Genomic DNA, 16,404 nt, shown 5'->3' with positions numbered 1-16,404 from the left:
CCCTGGTATACAATCATTACCACAGCTAAAACAGTTTTTAATGATCTGGAAATATTACATTCATGCATTGTGTTTCCATTTACATTTCAAAGAGCATTCCAACTGTTTTTTTTTTTTTGAAAGACAGTCGTGTTAATACTCTTTTTCTGTGGAATTGCCAACGTTCTGACTCCCTGCATGATGTTTTTCTTACCTGATGTAGAAAAGAAGATAAGCTTCTTCTTTGAGGACCGTATGGATGTCGCTTAAAGACACAGTAGAGTCGTTTATCTTATACCACTGTCCGTCGCTGGCCTGTGAGACGCAACAAGAGATTTGTCAGGTTTCACTCTGTAGATTTAGTTTCTGAAATGGATTTCGAGTCTTAAATACAATAAAACCTGCTTAAAGGTAAGTACAAACAACATCATATGTGCTGTCATAGATTCCATTTCTGAATAATGTTGTGTTCATGTACCTTCCTGAGTTTCATTTAGTACATTTATTGATTGTACTTTTCAGTTAAGACCTCAGTCTGTTCAGACCACTATATGAAGGAGTTCTCCATTAATCTCTGCTGAAGTGAGTTCTTGGTGAAGTGTTGAGGAAAATGTGTGTGTGTGAGTGTATGAGGCAGTGTTCTGATACATCGAAATCGTTGTTTGTGGGATAATGAGTACCTTAGTGTAGCAGAAGTAGTGTCCAGAGTGACAGTGGGCTCCAGAGTGAACCAGTACAGCGAGCAGCCCGTAGATCTGGGGCTCCCCTTCAGACTGAGACATGTAGCGCTGCAGGTCCAGGAACTCTGGATACTTCACATCCTGGTCAACACAAAAGAGAGGATTGATTTCAAAATACCATTCAAATATATGTGGTTGATAATTCAAACGCATGTGAATTGTTCCTATACAGTAAATATCAAAATAGGGGTGTCACGGTACCTTTGTGATTTTTCTTGTAGAGAAGTTTGTGAATCGTTTGAGTGAGAGGGTGAGCACATTGGGGCTGCGGTGGATTTTAAATCCCTTTTTTGCTGTGACCATTTTATTGCACCTGAGGCAAAGATCGCCTAATTAGTTAGAAAAGTGATACATGACAAAGGAAATATGAGCATTTGTAGGAATTTTCACCACCCAGCTTTTCTGACTTGACAAAATGTTTCAGAGCCTTGGAGACACTGGAAGCTTCCTGCACGGAGAGAAAAATCAATTCAGAAGTTTAATGTGTTGTTTTTAGGAGCTCTGACCAAATCTAATGCTTTTACAGCAACAGAAATACAGAACATGTCAGCTCCACGAATGGACGAGGTGTAATTACCGTAACGTCCAGAGCAAGATGTAGAAAAGGCTCAAATGTATGAAAGCTGTGAAATATTAAAATGGGACTTCACACACAAAAAAAAGGATTTACTGAAAACTTACCTCGGGACCTGAGGCACCCGCCAAATACTTGATCGATGAAAGTTTGCCTGTCCATTCTGTCACCAGCATAGAAGAGGATGAAAATCAACTCATTGGGGCAAAGACACAAGTCATTGTGTCACAGGCAGTAATTCTTAATGTTTGTGGATGAAAACTCTCCTTCAGTCAAATACTTTTGACCTGAGAGGATTGTGTCCCTACTGATACCGTTCACCCTTTCCCACACCAGCTAGTACAGATTTTATCCAGGTGTGGAAGATGTTTGCTTTGAACAACCTTGACAAATTAAAATCACACTCAGGTGGTTTCAGGTAAACAGGACCTGTGCATAGCTTCCACTGTGTACCGCAGGAACTCATGAGCATCTTCTTGGCTTCCATGGCTGAAGTGCTCCGCAATAACTGTGTGGGAAAACAAATAAAAGATGAAGAAGAAACGTCAGCGTGATTAAGTATATTGCAGTTAATCTGTACAAATGGAACACAGAGATTCTCCTGTATGGATGCTGTTCCATTCATCAAGTTTCCAAAAACTGAGCTGGGATTTTCTGCAGGAATGAAAACCATCCAAACACTTGTCAGTCTTTGCTGCTCGATGCCGCTGTAGTGTTTGATGACATCAAAATGTCGTTTACTTCAACAAGCTGAAAGTCTGATAAACGTGAGAGTCTCTCGCCGGGTGCTGTGGCGCACGCCTGTAATCCAAGCTACCAGGAGGCTGAGGCTGGTGGATCGCTTGAGCTCAGGAGCTCATCACCTCTTTACTGGTTTGATTAATTGAATACGTCCACAGAGATTCTTTTGGGGTGACAATGAGACACACACAACATAAATATGCAAACATTTTAGACTGTCTATCGTGTGACCTTCTCTACAGTTCTTGGATGTTTGTTAGATTGTAATATCAGCACTTGACATCTCCGAGTGTGTGCAACACTCAGACTATAAGACAGTGATGCAGATGAACTGCAAGAATTCTTACTGTTAAACAGCAGAAGTGTAAAGTGAAACATGCTGTGTGTGTTACTGTGCTCATGAGTATTATTTCATGTCTTCTGCTGTGACAGAGGTCGTACTAATTCTGTGAATTACAACATTCGCTTTGCTCCAATCGTGCAGTTGTGTGGCAACATCACACTTACACTGATTTTTATCTGAAAATGTCTCTGACTGTTTCTGCAGAGGTGACATGTGGTTTTATCACAAGTGCTTCTACTTCTGCTCAGTTAACATGTTAAACATGATCTTTTTAAAACAACCTGATGTGTAATTTAAAGTGTGCGTTTGTTGTACCCTTGAACAAGGGAAATAGCGATGGGAGAAGGAATAAATGAAACAGTCGCTCTCTCCTTCACTCCTCTTTACTGAGTCTTCATCAACCATAAGCACAGCAAATACAAAATACATATCTGGCATAATCACACCCCGCTTCAGGGCCACAGCAACCATGTCTAGCATACGTTTTTACCATTTTCTAAATCATCTTTTTAACATAACCTACTATATTGCCATGAAGATATTATAAATGTTTTTTTTTTAACTTTTACTTATCTTGCTGCTGACACAAATTGAACTGAACAAATAAAAGAGTAAGCACATTCCTTATGTTAAAACTCTTAACTCGCTAGTGTAGCCACGAGGTACCTAGCCGCTTAGCTTGAACCTGTTTCCATGAGCTATACATGACTTCTAGACACTCAATAAAACGATTCTCCTTATGTAACAACCTACAATCACACAGAGAAAACTCTTATGAACATGATATTAACAAATTTACATTGTTTTTTACTTATAAATACTGTACCTTAAACAAGGGAAATAGCGATGGGAGAACGAATAAATGAAACAGTCTGTCGCTCGCTCCTTCACTCAGTGGCGGTCCGACACTGATTTATCCCCCGGGCGAAACCCGGTGTTGGTGCCCCCACCCCCCCCACCCCCCCCCCCGGTTTTTTTTTTTTTTTTTGTTGGGATAGTTTTTTTTGTTTGTTTTTCTTTTCTCATCGTTTTTTTTTTTTGTACCCCCCCCCGCCCTGCTCACGGAGAGATGTTGCACTTCACTGTGCGTTGTGGTGGAGGACGCCAAAACGAGGCTGGAACTCGGCTCACAGGACGCAGCAGGAGGTAAGAAAATGTTCATAAATGATTTTGCTAATATGGGATGTCATACAGCTTCATGTCAAAAGAGGCGAACTATCCCTTTAATCTTAAAATGCATTTACATTCAAGACCAAATTAAACTACTTCTAACTAGCAACTGTATATATCAGTTATAATATTACTTATCACATACTCCCCCTCAAAAATAAATGTTGTCCTCAACATCATTACTTTTAACCTGAAATACCAAAATGCATTTAAGCATGCTCAAAGCACTTGTTACTCTTTTTACACATTCAATGTTTTCAGTCCACAAAACACATACTAGTAATTGTCGCATATCTGCAGAAATGTCAAAACTGTTCACAGTATGTCCCTTGCAGAAACCACAGTCAACTTTGTAACAAAGTCCTCAACTGTGCAATGTCTTTGACAGCAACACTCTTTGCTTAAAGTCCATGGATGAAAGACACTCTCAACTGTCCAAGGCAGAAATAAGTCAATTAGTTTACATCCCATACAAACAAAGGTGCTGGTTGTAATGCTGCACTGGCTGTGTCCATACTTGGGGCCTTACATAAAAGGGAAGTGCAGCAAGACTGTAGCAGGATGGAGTTCCAATTTTGTCATATCTGAGGGTCTTTGGTGGCCTGCGTTGTCTCTGAGGCCGCTGAGGTCTCTTCTCCATTTCAATTTCCTGTGCATCGTCCATTGAAGAAAGTGATGCCTCATCCTTTGTATCAGCTGCGTTGTCATCCTTGCCATCCTGGCTTTCTGGTAGGTTATCATCACTGTTCTCTATAAGAGGTGGTTCTGTTGCAGGTTTATTTGGTTCTGGTTCAAACACGTCACCTGGCATGACAGGAGTCTCTCTCACTGATTCTAATGGTTGAGCCATGATCTGAGGGGGCATGAAAGAATACTCATCCTCATCTTCTTCATCCTCTGACTCCTCTCTGACATTATCAATCACTGTAGCTTTCCTTCTTGGTGTCGCAGGTGGGTCTACTTCAGTTTCTAGCGGCAGGTGATCACATGGTAAGAGGAGGTTTCGATGCAGAATCCTAGACTTGCCTTTCCCATGTTCAGGTCTCAGCTCGTAAATGGGGACATTTTCTCCGACTTGCCGAACAACAGTATAAACCATGTCTTCCCAGTGATTCCTCAATTTTCCAGGTCAACCACGAGGAGTCATATTTCGGACCAAGACACCATCACCTGGAAAAAAAACTGAACTTAATGAGCTCAATCGCTTGAGCTCAGGAGCTCTGAGCTGCAGTGGACTATGCCGATCGGGTGTCCGCACTAAGCTCGGTACCGATATGGTGCTCCTGGGGGAGCCCGGGACCACCAGGTCGTCTAAGGAGGGGAGAACCGGCCCAGGTCGGAAACGGAGCAGGTCAAAGCCCCCGTGCCGCTCAGTAGTGGGATCGCACCTGTGATTAGACGCTGCAGTGCAGCCTGAGTCATACAGCGGGACCCAGTCTTTTTACACTCTTTGTTCTCTCCAACAAAATACTGGGACAACACACACGCTCCAACATCACCTCTTTACACGTTACAGCAGTTTCTCTATCTTCTCTTTTCCATTGAAAAGCACAGCTGTATCTTGGACCTGCAGCGCCCCCACCTGGAGAAGACGAGCAACGACCATCAGCCACATCACTCACCGCTGCTTCACAGATACACTCTGCTCCATCACTCATTCAATCAAGCTGCTGCTGTCACATCACACACACTTTGAGGAGACTTTTACTGCTTTGATTAATTGAATACGTCCACAGAGATTCTTTTGGGGTGACAATGAGACACACACAACATAAATATGCAAACATTTTAGACTGTCTATCGTGTGACCTTCTCTACAGTTCTTGGATGTTTGTTAGATTGTAATATCAGCACTTGACATCTCCGAGTGTGTGCAACACTCAGACTATAAGACAGTGATGCAGATGAACTGCAAGAATTCTTACTGTTAAACAGCAGAAGTGTAAAGTGAAACATGCTGTGTGTGTTACTGTGCTCATGAGTATTATTTCATGTCTTCTGCTGTGACAGAGGTCGTACTAATTCTGTGAATTACAACATTCGCTTTGCTCCAATCGTGCAGTTGTGTGGCATCATCACACTTACACTGATTTTTATTAGAAAATGTCTCTGACTGTTTCTGCAGAGGTGACATGTGGTTTTATCACAAGTGCTTCTACTTCTGCTCAGTTAACATGTTAAACATGATCTTTTTAAAACAAGCTGATGTGTAATTTAAAGTGTGCGTTCTTTATCTCAACAGTTAGGTGTTAGAAATGAGCAGTTTCTCCTCTCTCAGGTAGATGTGGTATTTATCAAAATCCCTTCCTATAATTGTACATTTTAGTTAATAGAGTCAAATAATCTGAGATGGATACAGGATTCTAAATTGTTAGTGTTGCTGGGTTTCAGGGTGAGAAATGAATTACATGTTAAAGTGAAATGAGGGCTGAGTCTTTGTACTGACGAACAGAACTGGGAGTTCTATAGTTCACTTCCTGAAAAATACTAAAGAACAAACATGAAGATGGATCACTGAAGGTTTCTTTATACCTGTAATGGAAAACAAACACAGTTTTGTTGCTTCATATTTGTTTTAGCAGCAATTTAACTGAAAAAAAACTTGAATTTAGATTTTTTTTCTGTAATAGATACATAAAAAGGAGAAACTGAAACATTTCCCCTCAAATTAATATAAACTATAAACTGTAAGTTATCGTCTGACTCTGTCTGAATATTATTCATGTAAGAGAAGGAGTGGATCAAACACTGTAAACAAATACAACAACACAATGTTAAAACATATTTTCAAAAAAGACAGTTGAGGAAATCTCATCTGTTTCACTCATCGTGTAAAAAGTTCTATTATAAAATGATGAAGCTGAAAGGGAAACATGAAACTGTACAAATGGAACACAGAGATTCTCCTGTATGGATGCTGCTCCATTCATCAAGTTTCCAAAAACTGAGCTGGGATTTTCTGCAGGAATGAAAATGATCCAAATGTTACAGGTCTCGGGCACGATGACCACAATAACAAAAATAATTAAATCTATAAAATAAAGGTGGAGTCTTATTAGCAAGAAACACATATACAATTTACAACCAGTGCATTTTCTTGTCCTGTTTACATCATAGCTAAAGTCTAAATGAAGGTCTAAATAAAGGTAAATTTACAGCAATATGCATCTGTAATTATCGTAGCTGTTATTACTGCCTAATACAGTTTCAGTCGACTTACAGGCTACATAAGGGATCCTTTAACACCACATTCAATTCAATTCAAAAATACTTTATTTATCCCAGAGGGAAATTAAATGTTGATGTAACTCAATTAAATCAAGGAGTTATTATAGATGCTGATGGCTGTGGGCAGGAAAGATTTCCTGTAGCGGTCCGTTTTGCATCCAAACTGAAGAAGCCTTTGACTGAAGAGACTCTGTTTTCCGATAACAGTCTCATGGAGAGGATGTTCAGGGTTGTCCATAATTCTCTTGATTTTATGCAAAATCCTTCTTTGCATTATTGTCTCCAGAGGTTCCACAGTCGTCCCCAGAACAGAACCAGCCTTCCTTATCAGGTTGTTGAGTCTTTTTAGGTCCCTGGTTCTGATGCTGCTGCCCCAACAGATGACGCCAGAGGAAATGACGCTCTCAACAACAGACTTGTAGAAGATCTGAAACATCTTGCTGTAAACCATGAAGGACCTTAGCTTCCTCAAGAAGTACAGTCTGCTCTGTCCTTTCTTGTAGATGGCTTCACTGTTGTGTCTCCAGTCCAGTCTGTTGTCCAGATGAACACCAAGGTATTTATATTCCTCAACCACCTCCACTTCTTCTCCCATGATGGAAACAGGGTTTGATCTGACCCTGTTTCTCCTGAAATCTACAATCATCTCCTTTGTTTTGTTAACATTCAAGATGAGATGATTGTTCCCACACCATGCCACAAAGCGGTCCACCAGCTCTCTGTACTCAGCTTCTTGTCCATCTCTGATACACCCGACAACTGCAGAGTCATCTGAATATTTCTGTAGATGACAGGAGTCTGACTTGTACTGGAAGTCTGAAGTGTACAGAGTGAACAGGAATGGTGAGAGTACAGTCCCCTAATTTCCCCTAAGTTCACTACTATAAACATATTGCAAAACTAAGGATTGCTCATCTGTTTTCTTATATAAGTGCATAACACTTATCAAAATATGGACATGCACTTTAGAAAGTATATCAATGACCTCAATATGACTTTACCAAAATATTCCCATGTAATAAACCGAAATATGTACAACATGGCAAATTACATTACTTTACAAACAGGGTCTTTTTTTTATAAATCAATCTGTTTTATAGTTACACATAGAAATTGGTATGAAGAGTTGAACATTAAATCATATATATTTATTTATACAGCTGATAAAACTATTCACAGGACAGAAGTCCTCAGCTTCCTGCTGGGACACATAGTCACATGTAAAGGTTATGTGTAAATTGTGGAAAACCAATCACTGTAATGTTATCTTTTTCAATTTGGGATTAGAAAGGCATTCTTTCTTGTTTGAATTGAATTGAATCCTAACTCAAAGACTCTCCTTTATCTAAATAAGGTACCAACTCCCTGTCAAAAGATTACATTTGACCCCTAACCATGATCATTTCCTAAGCCTCGCTAAGAAGTCTGGATTTTTAAAGTCCCAACCCTGCGTTATTGGCTAAACCTAAACAGGAAGTGACAAAGTTCCATCCTAATGTGTTGTGTTTACATGTGAACAAGACCACAAGTAAAATGAACACTACTTTTATGTGCGTCTGTAAGTGATTATGGTACAGAGAGGCCAGTTATTTCAAAGTAAAAGCTTAAGATCTGTCATATCCTTTGATCAGCTATCACAGTCTTGAAAAGCAGGTGTCCTGCCCAACAACGGGGTCAGCCCCACTTCCTCATAAGATGAGTTTTTTTTATCTTTCTTTGCTCAGAGGTGCTGTGATATTCAGGCTCAATAATTACTCTTAAACTGTGATTCCGAGCTGCAGGACTTTCAGGTTAAGTTTGCAGTTCCCTGAGAGGATTCTTAGCTTTCTGGCCACAGCCCAGAGGAATTCCATGATCGCCATGGTTCCCTCCTCAGAAGCATCATCGCAGCATCATTTAAAAACAAACATTAACACCATCAGTCTACACAACTTTTTTTCTTCACATTTCACTCCACCAGTTGTGGAAGATTCTAACTTCTGCTGAGGACTTGTTGCATCCCAACATGAAGAAAACACTCTCAGAAACCCAGAAAAGTGGAACAACATACTTCCAACAGGAAAAATATCAGGTTTGAGAAATGTCAAAGTCTGCACTCTTTTCTAAAGTTTCCACTGAGAAGATTTTGAAAAAGTTCATAGTCACTCATATTCAAATGACCAAAAACCTCTGAAATAAACACTTCCCACCTTCAGCTTAAAGCGGCACTATGCAACTTTTTCATGGTCATAAAATTGCTTGGCAATCATCAGATAGCTTGGCTGACCTGTTCTGATGAAAACGGTGACATTTCCATCTCCATCTGGTGACCCTAGCCCGAAACAGCGCTTGCAACTTTGCCTGTGGCGCCGCGTGCTTTGTTTACCTCTGGAAGTCTCGCGACACACGAGAGCCGAGAACTACTGCTTCACGGCAGGTCTAAAGGGCTCTGAGCCGAGCCAGGGAGCCTGATAAGACACACCTCTCTCCATTAGCTGTCGACGGCTAAATGGAATGTGGTTAGCTTCTAGAGTAGTAATATATAATATGCCTAGACTGTCGCCTTATTTTCTACGGAGCTCCCCCTACAGCTTTGGGGTGTGTATTGCATGGTAAACAAACCCCGTATTACTGAAAGTTGCATAGTGCCGCTTTAAAGGCAAAGTATGCTGAAGTCAGGTTTAAACTCGTTTCAAAAGAAAAAACAGCATCCAAACATTAGCTCTTCTCAAATTGGACTAAGTGTAGAACAGGGTCATTTTTTTTTTTATGAATCAATCTTTTTTATAGTTACACATAGAAATTGGTATGAAGAGTTGAACATTAAATCATATATATTCATTTATACAGCTGATAAAACTATTCACAGGACAGAAGTCCTCAGCTTCCTGCTGGGACACATAGTCACATGTAAAGGTAATGTGTAAATTGTGGAAAAACAATCACTGTAATGTTATCTTTTTCAATTTGGGATTAGAAAGGCATTCTTTCTTGTTTGAATTGAATTGAATCCTAAATCAAAGACTGTCTTTTATCTAAATAAGGTACCAACTCTCTGTCAAAACATTATTTTGTTAAAATTGGCTTTGTTCTTAGACATTATGAATGAAATAGTCTCTGTACTTTTCCACGATGACCTAAAGTTATCCAGGAAAGGGAAGACAAAACAATTGAGAAAGCAGGTGCAGATTCACACACACACATTGTTTTGGCTGATCCAGAGAATATGACGAAGCATGTTGAACCTACTCATGTCCAATCATACTCGGTCGAGTGTGAGTCCAACCTATGAGGCTATAAATGCAAATGATACCCGGAAATCGAGGCTCAGTCTGACGGATTTCCTGCAGGAGCTCTGTTCCACTGAGCCCAGCGCTGATATGATTGACGTGTGACTACCAATAAACATTTTATTTAACTTGAGATTCCTCCGGCTTGTTCTTGAGCTTCCATTGAAAAATCCATCTAACATTTTATAATATGACTTTTACACTTTTAGATGAGTGAAACAGATGAGATTTCCTCAACTGTCTTTCATAAAGATTTGTTTTAACATTGTGTTGTTGTATTTGTTTACAGTGTTTGATCCACTCCTTCTCTTTCATGAATAATATTCAGACAGTCAGATGATAACTTACAGTTTAGAGTTGATATAAACTATATGAGTGGAAATGAGTCGGTTTCTTCCTTTTTAAGTATCTTATACAGAAAAAAGAGTTCCTTTTTTAGTTAAATTGATGCTAAAACAAATATGAAGCAACAAAACTGTGTTTGTTTTCCATTACAGGTATAAAGAAACCTTCAGTGATCCATCTTCATGTTTGTTCTTTAGTATTTTTCAGGAAGTGAACTATAGAACCTTCTAACTGGACTTCCCAAAAAGAGCATTAAACATCTGCAGCTCATCCAGAACGCTGCTGCTGGAGTTTTAACCCGGACTAAGAGATCTGAACACATCACACCAGTTTTAAAATCTTTACTCTGGCTTCCAGTCAGTCAGAGAATAGATTTTAAAAGTCTGCTGATGGTTTACAAATCCCAGAACGGTTTAGGCCCAAAATACATCTGTGATATGTTCAGAGAATATAAACCCAGCAGAGCTCTTAGATCCAAGGACTCAGGTCAGCTGGTCCAGTCCAGAGTCCAGACGAAACATGGAGAAGCAGCATTTAGCTGTTATGATGCCAACAAGTGGAACAAACTGCCAGTGGAGATTAAACTTTCACCAAATGGAGACATTTATAAATCCAGGTTAAAGACATTTCTGTTCTCATGTGTCTATGCATGAAATCTGCACGATATCTTTGAACTTATCTGGACTGTTGCTTGTTTTTAAATTAATTTAAATGATTTTATTTGTTTCTCTTTATATTCTTCTATGTATTTTTTAATGCTTCTTCCCTGCTGCAATGTTTTTATTTTATGTAAAGCACTTTGAATTGTTTTGTACATGAAATGTGCTATACAAATAAATTTGATTTGATTTGATCATTTCACTTTAACGTGTAATTCATTTCTCACCCTGAAACCCAGCAACACTAAAAATTTAGAATCCTGTCTCCATCTCAGATTATTTGACTCTATTAACTAAAATGTACAATTATAGGAAGGGATTTTGATAAATACCACATCTACCTGAGAGAGGAGAAACTGCTCATTTCTAACACCTAACTGTTGAGATAAAGAACGCACACTTTAAATTACACATCAGGTAGTTTTAAAAAGATCATGTTTAACATGTTAACTGAGCAGAAGTAGAAGCACTTGTGATAAAACCACATGTCACCTCTGCAGAAACAATCAGAGACATTTTCAAATAAAAATCAGTGTAAGTGTGATGATGCCACACAACTGCACGATTGGAGCAAAGCGAATGTTGTAATTCACAGAATTAGTACGACCTCTGTCACAGCAGAAGACATGAAATAATACTCATGAGCACAGTAACACACACAGCATGTTTCACTTTACACTTCTGCTGTTTAACAGTAAGAATTCTTGCAATTCATCTGCATCACTGTCTTATAGTCTGAGTGTTGCACACACTCGGAGATGTCAAGTGCTGATATTACAATCTAACAAACATCCAAGAACTGTAGAGAAGGTCACACGATAGACAGTCTAAAATGTTTGCATATTTATGTTGTGTGTGTCTCATTGTCACCCCAAAAGAATCTCTGTGGACGTATTCAATTAATCAAAGCAGTAAAAGTCTCCTCAAAGTGTGTGTGATGTGACAGCAGCAGCTTGATTGAATGAGTGATGGAGCAGAGTGTATCTGTGAAGCAGCGGTGAGTGATGTGGCTGATGGTCGTTGCTCGTCTTCTCCAGGTGGGGGCGCTGCAGGGCCAAGAAACAGCGGTGCTTTTCAATGGAAAAGAGAAGATAGAGAAACTGCTGTAACGTGTAAAGAGGTGATGTTGGAGCGTGTGTGTTGTCCCAGTATTTTGTTGGAGAGAACAAAGAGTGTAAAAAGACTGGGTCCCGCTGTATGACTCAGGCTGCACTGCAGCGTCTAATCACAGGTGCGATCCCACTACTGAGCGGCACGGGGGCTTTGACCTGCTCCGTTTCCAACCTGGGCCGGTTCTCCCCTCCTTAGACGACCTGGTGGTCCTGGGCTCCCCCAGGAGCACCATATCGGTACCGAGCTTAGTGCGGACACCCGATCGGCATAGCCCACTGCAGCTCAGAGCTCCTGAGCTCAAGCGATCCACCAGCCTCAGCCTCCCGGTAGCTTGGATTACAGGCGCGCGCCACAGCACCCGGCGAGAGACTCTCACGTTTATCAGACTTTCAGCTTGTTGAAGTAAACGACATTTTGATGTCATCAAACACTACAGCGGCATCGAGCAGCAAAGACTGACAAGTGTTTGGATCGTTTTCATTCCTGCAGAAAATCCCAGCTCAGTTTTCTGAAACTTGATGAATGGAGCAGCATCCATACAGGAGAATCTCTGTGTTCCATTTGTACAGTTTCATGTTTCCCTTTCAGCTTCATCATTTTATAATAGAACTTTTAACACGATGAGTGAAACAGATGAGATTTCCTCAACTGTCTCTCTTGAAAATATGTTTTAACATTGTGTTGTTGTATTTGTTTACAGTGTTTGATCCACTCCTTCTCTTACATGAATAATATTCAGACAGAGTCAGACGATAACTTACAGTTTATAGTTTATATGAATTTGAGCGGAAATGTTTCAGTTTCTTCCTTTTTATGTATCTAATACAGAAAAAAAATCTTCTTTTTTCAGTTAAATTGCTGCTAAAACAAATATGAAGCAACAAAACTGTGTTTGTTTTCCATTACAGGTATAAAGAAACCTTCAGTGATCCATCTTCATGTTTGTTCTTTAGTATTTTTCAGGAAGTGAACTATAGAACTCCCAGTTCTGTTCGTCAGTACAAAGACTCAGCCCTCATTTCACTTTAACATGTAATTCATTTCTCACCCTGAAACCCAGCAACACTAACAATTTAGAATCCTGTCTCCATCTCAGATTATTTGACTCTGTTAACTAAAATGTACAATTATAGGAGGGGATTTTGATAAACACTCAGAACACGCCACGTCAGATTCAACAAACGCTCTTAACTGCTTAAAAAGTGTGTAAACGACCTGCGTAAATGATGAATCCCACTCGTGCGTATCTACTATCCACGTGCACGAGGATAGTAGATTTGCATACTCCACGCCCAAGATTATACCATAATAGGCTGCGCTTCCTCGCTCCCGTGCCAGGAAGTGTTGAGTGTTGAGTCATGAGAATGGCATCAAGGCACAAAAAGAACAACTTTAGGGGCTCTGAGATTGAAGTTCTGCTTTCAGAGATCCAAAAAGGAAAATCTGTCATTTTTAGCAGTGTCAGCAGTGGAATTACGGGACCTGCTAAAGCAAAGAAATGGGAAGCAATTAGGAGTGCTGTTAATTTCGTGTCACCTGTAGTTGTCACCGAAATAATAAAAAAAAGAAATGGTTTAATATGAAAATAGCTTTTAAAAAAAGACGTTGTCACAGCCACTGCTGGAACTCCAGGGCCAGCTTAAAGCAATACTATGTAACATTTCTACCTTAAAATAACATCTTGAAAAAAATTGTGCGGCTAGAATGAGTTTTAATATTACGATTGGCCTGTCTCCTATGCCCTTCGGGGGTCTGAGTTGGAAAAACTGCGCTATGTAACTTTGCTGGAGCGGCCCGGGAGCTGAGCGGAAGTTCTTCGACTTGCTTTCTGGCACACCTACCGCAAAAACAAATAGACCCCTCTCACGCTCCCAGGTACATTTGATTACTCTTACCTTCTCGGTCGACATAGCTTGCACCTTCTGACTCCTCGCCGGTTCGTAAACAAACGTGAAAAGTGAAAGTGAAAGGGTGTTGTATTTACGACAGTGTAACCGTACATTACCTCCAAGCCTGTAGGGGGAGCTCCAGAGTGGGCTTTTTGAGAAGTTACATTGTATAGCTTTAAGTGTTTCTTTTCTTTTCCTGGTTTTTCCTTCCACCAGCAGGAGGGGATGCCATGCTTCCATGACACACCAGTTTTCTATTGTTTGTTAATTATTCTTCCTTCTATAAATATTTGGTTTTTTCCCCTTTTCTTTGCCAGATTGTTTTTGCGTTAGCTGCGTTATCCTGGTCTTTCAGAGTTATCGTCTTGTTTCATGTTTTTGGAATTTTGGAATATTGGGTTACGTCATCCTAAAATAAATATACTTTGGAATACCATCTACTTCACCTGTCTCTGTGTATCCGCTCCGGGGTCCACACTTCTCATCAAAGCGTGACAGACGTCTCGCCATAGGCAGGCGCTCGATGACTGCAACTAAAGCCGTGCAATCAGTTGTTGCTTCATCAGGATTTTTAGTGTCTGTGTATACTCAGTTTTTAATATGTCTACTTCTGTTTAGATGTGATGTAGTAGTGGTTTTGTCTGGTCTCTTGTGTTTTATTGTAATGTATCTTTTTTAAGCCGCCTTCTTGGCCAGGCTCCCTGGCAGAAGAGTTATTGTAACTCAATGGGACCATTTCCTGGTTAAAGAAAGGTTAAATAAAAGAAATAAAATAAAAAATGATGGCTCTTTGATGGGGTGGTCCATGAGGGGGGTCTTCTGGCACCACACCTTCTGGTCTGCCTGGGCTGGTTCAGGTGGAGACCCTCGTTCATGGAAATATTTCGCAAATCTGGCATGGCTTCTCTGGGCTATAGAGCAGTTTGCCCCCCGCTGTATCGAGACGCACTCACCTGGCCTTCAGCTCAGTGCGCTGCACAACGGCACGGGTGCTTTGATGCGTATATGTGTCTCGTGCTCCAATTATGATTGGCAGTCCAGCCACGACATGAAAGTCTCATTTAATTTGCACTTGTTGGACAGCGGTGTATGGGAATTTGATGTACCGTGGGTGATAACCTGATGAGAGTTTTGATGACTAAGGGGAGCGCACGACTCACAGAGGACTGGGACACCCCCGATCTATCTCCAATCTCGCTCTGAAAGGTTCCAGTGGCCAAAAATCCAAGGGTGGTGAGGACCTGGGCGTGTGGTAGAATTGGGTTAGATCAGCGTGTTTCTCTCTGGAGTTGTGGCTCTAGCAAGTTGCATATTTGCAGCAGCACAGTCCTTGGCAGTCTTAATCGCGATGTCAGCCATTCGTCTGTCTCCGCAGGATATCTACACGGTCTCTTCCAAGAGCCTGACGCACTAAGGCATCCAAAAGTAGCAAGTCAGCCGCTGGTTCGTGTTATATACAGAGTCCGATTAATTTAATTTAAGTCAAACAGAATAATGTCAGCATAATTATGGGGTATAATGTATATATTTATTTATGTTTGCTTCAAAGTAATTAAATATACAATCCATTAGTCAAGCAAACTTGATTTGAATAACAGCGGATTATTTTACGAATCTCCTACGACAGGTTAGCCTGGCTGACACGTCCACAATCTCGATGAGATGGTGGTCTGGGAACTAGGTGTGCATTTTCTCGTATTTGAGGCGTGGTTTACGAATGCCTAGAGCCGTTTATTGGGCGCTACGAATGTCTATCAAATGACGTCAGGTTCTTCCCATGCTGCTTTGCGTGCAATTCATAGCCAATTGTATCACTTATACCACATGACGACAGAAATTCGACGAGGAAGAAGAAAAAAAAGTAAAGCAAAAATAAACTTGCGCTCTAAGCTACTTAAATTGACAACAAAGTAGGCCTATGTGCTATATTCTACATGAATTTTTATGTTGTAGAGTTGTGAATTTATTTTAATAATGGAGAAATTGAGCAGCCTTGCTTTGTTGTCTACAGCAGTAGATCAACCCTCATCTTACTTTGAAGCTCCCAGCTCCCAGAAGTGACGTCAACGAAGCTTTAGCAGCAGAGAAGCTATCAGGCTTGTGTTGATAATAATAAACTCCTGGACTATGTACAAACTTCCAAATGCATCGTTTTGTGAGTACAGACCATATTTGTACTACTGTAGAAGTTTGGTGTCATGGCATGTGATTTTAGTGTGGTAATTTTGGAGATACTGCCAGGGTCCGTCAGCGCTTGTACTAAGCTATTCGGGATAACTCAGTAACTCAGCTGATGTTCAGCCAATATCGGAAAAACTTCGGGTGGGCTACTTGGCTGGATGTCACGGTTCAAG

The sequence above is a fragment of the Odontesthes bonariensis genome, chromosome 5 (genome assembly GCF_027942865.1).
Source record: "Odontesthes bonariensis isolate fOdoBon6 chromosome 5, fOdoBon6.hap1, whole genome shotgun sequence".
NCBI lineage: Eukaryota > Metazoa > Chordata > Actinopteri > Atheriniformes > Atherinopsidae > Odontesthes > Odontesthes bonariensis.
This window is presented reverse-complemented; position numbering follows the sequence as displayed.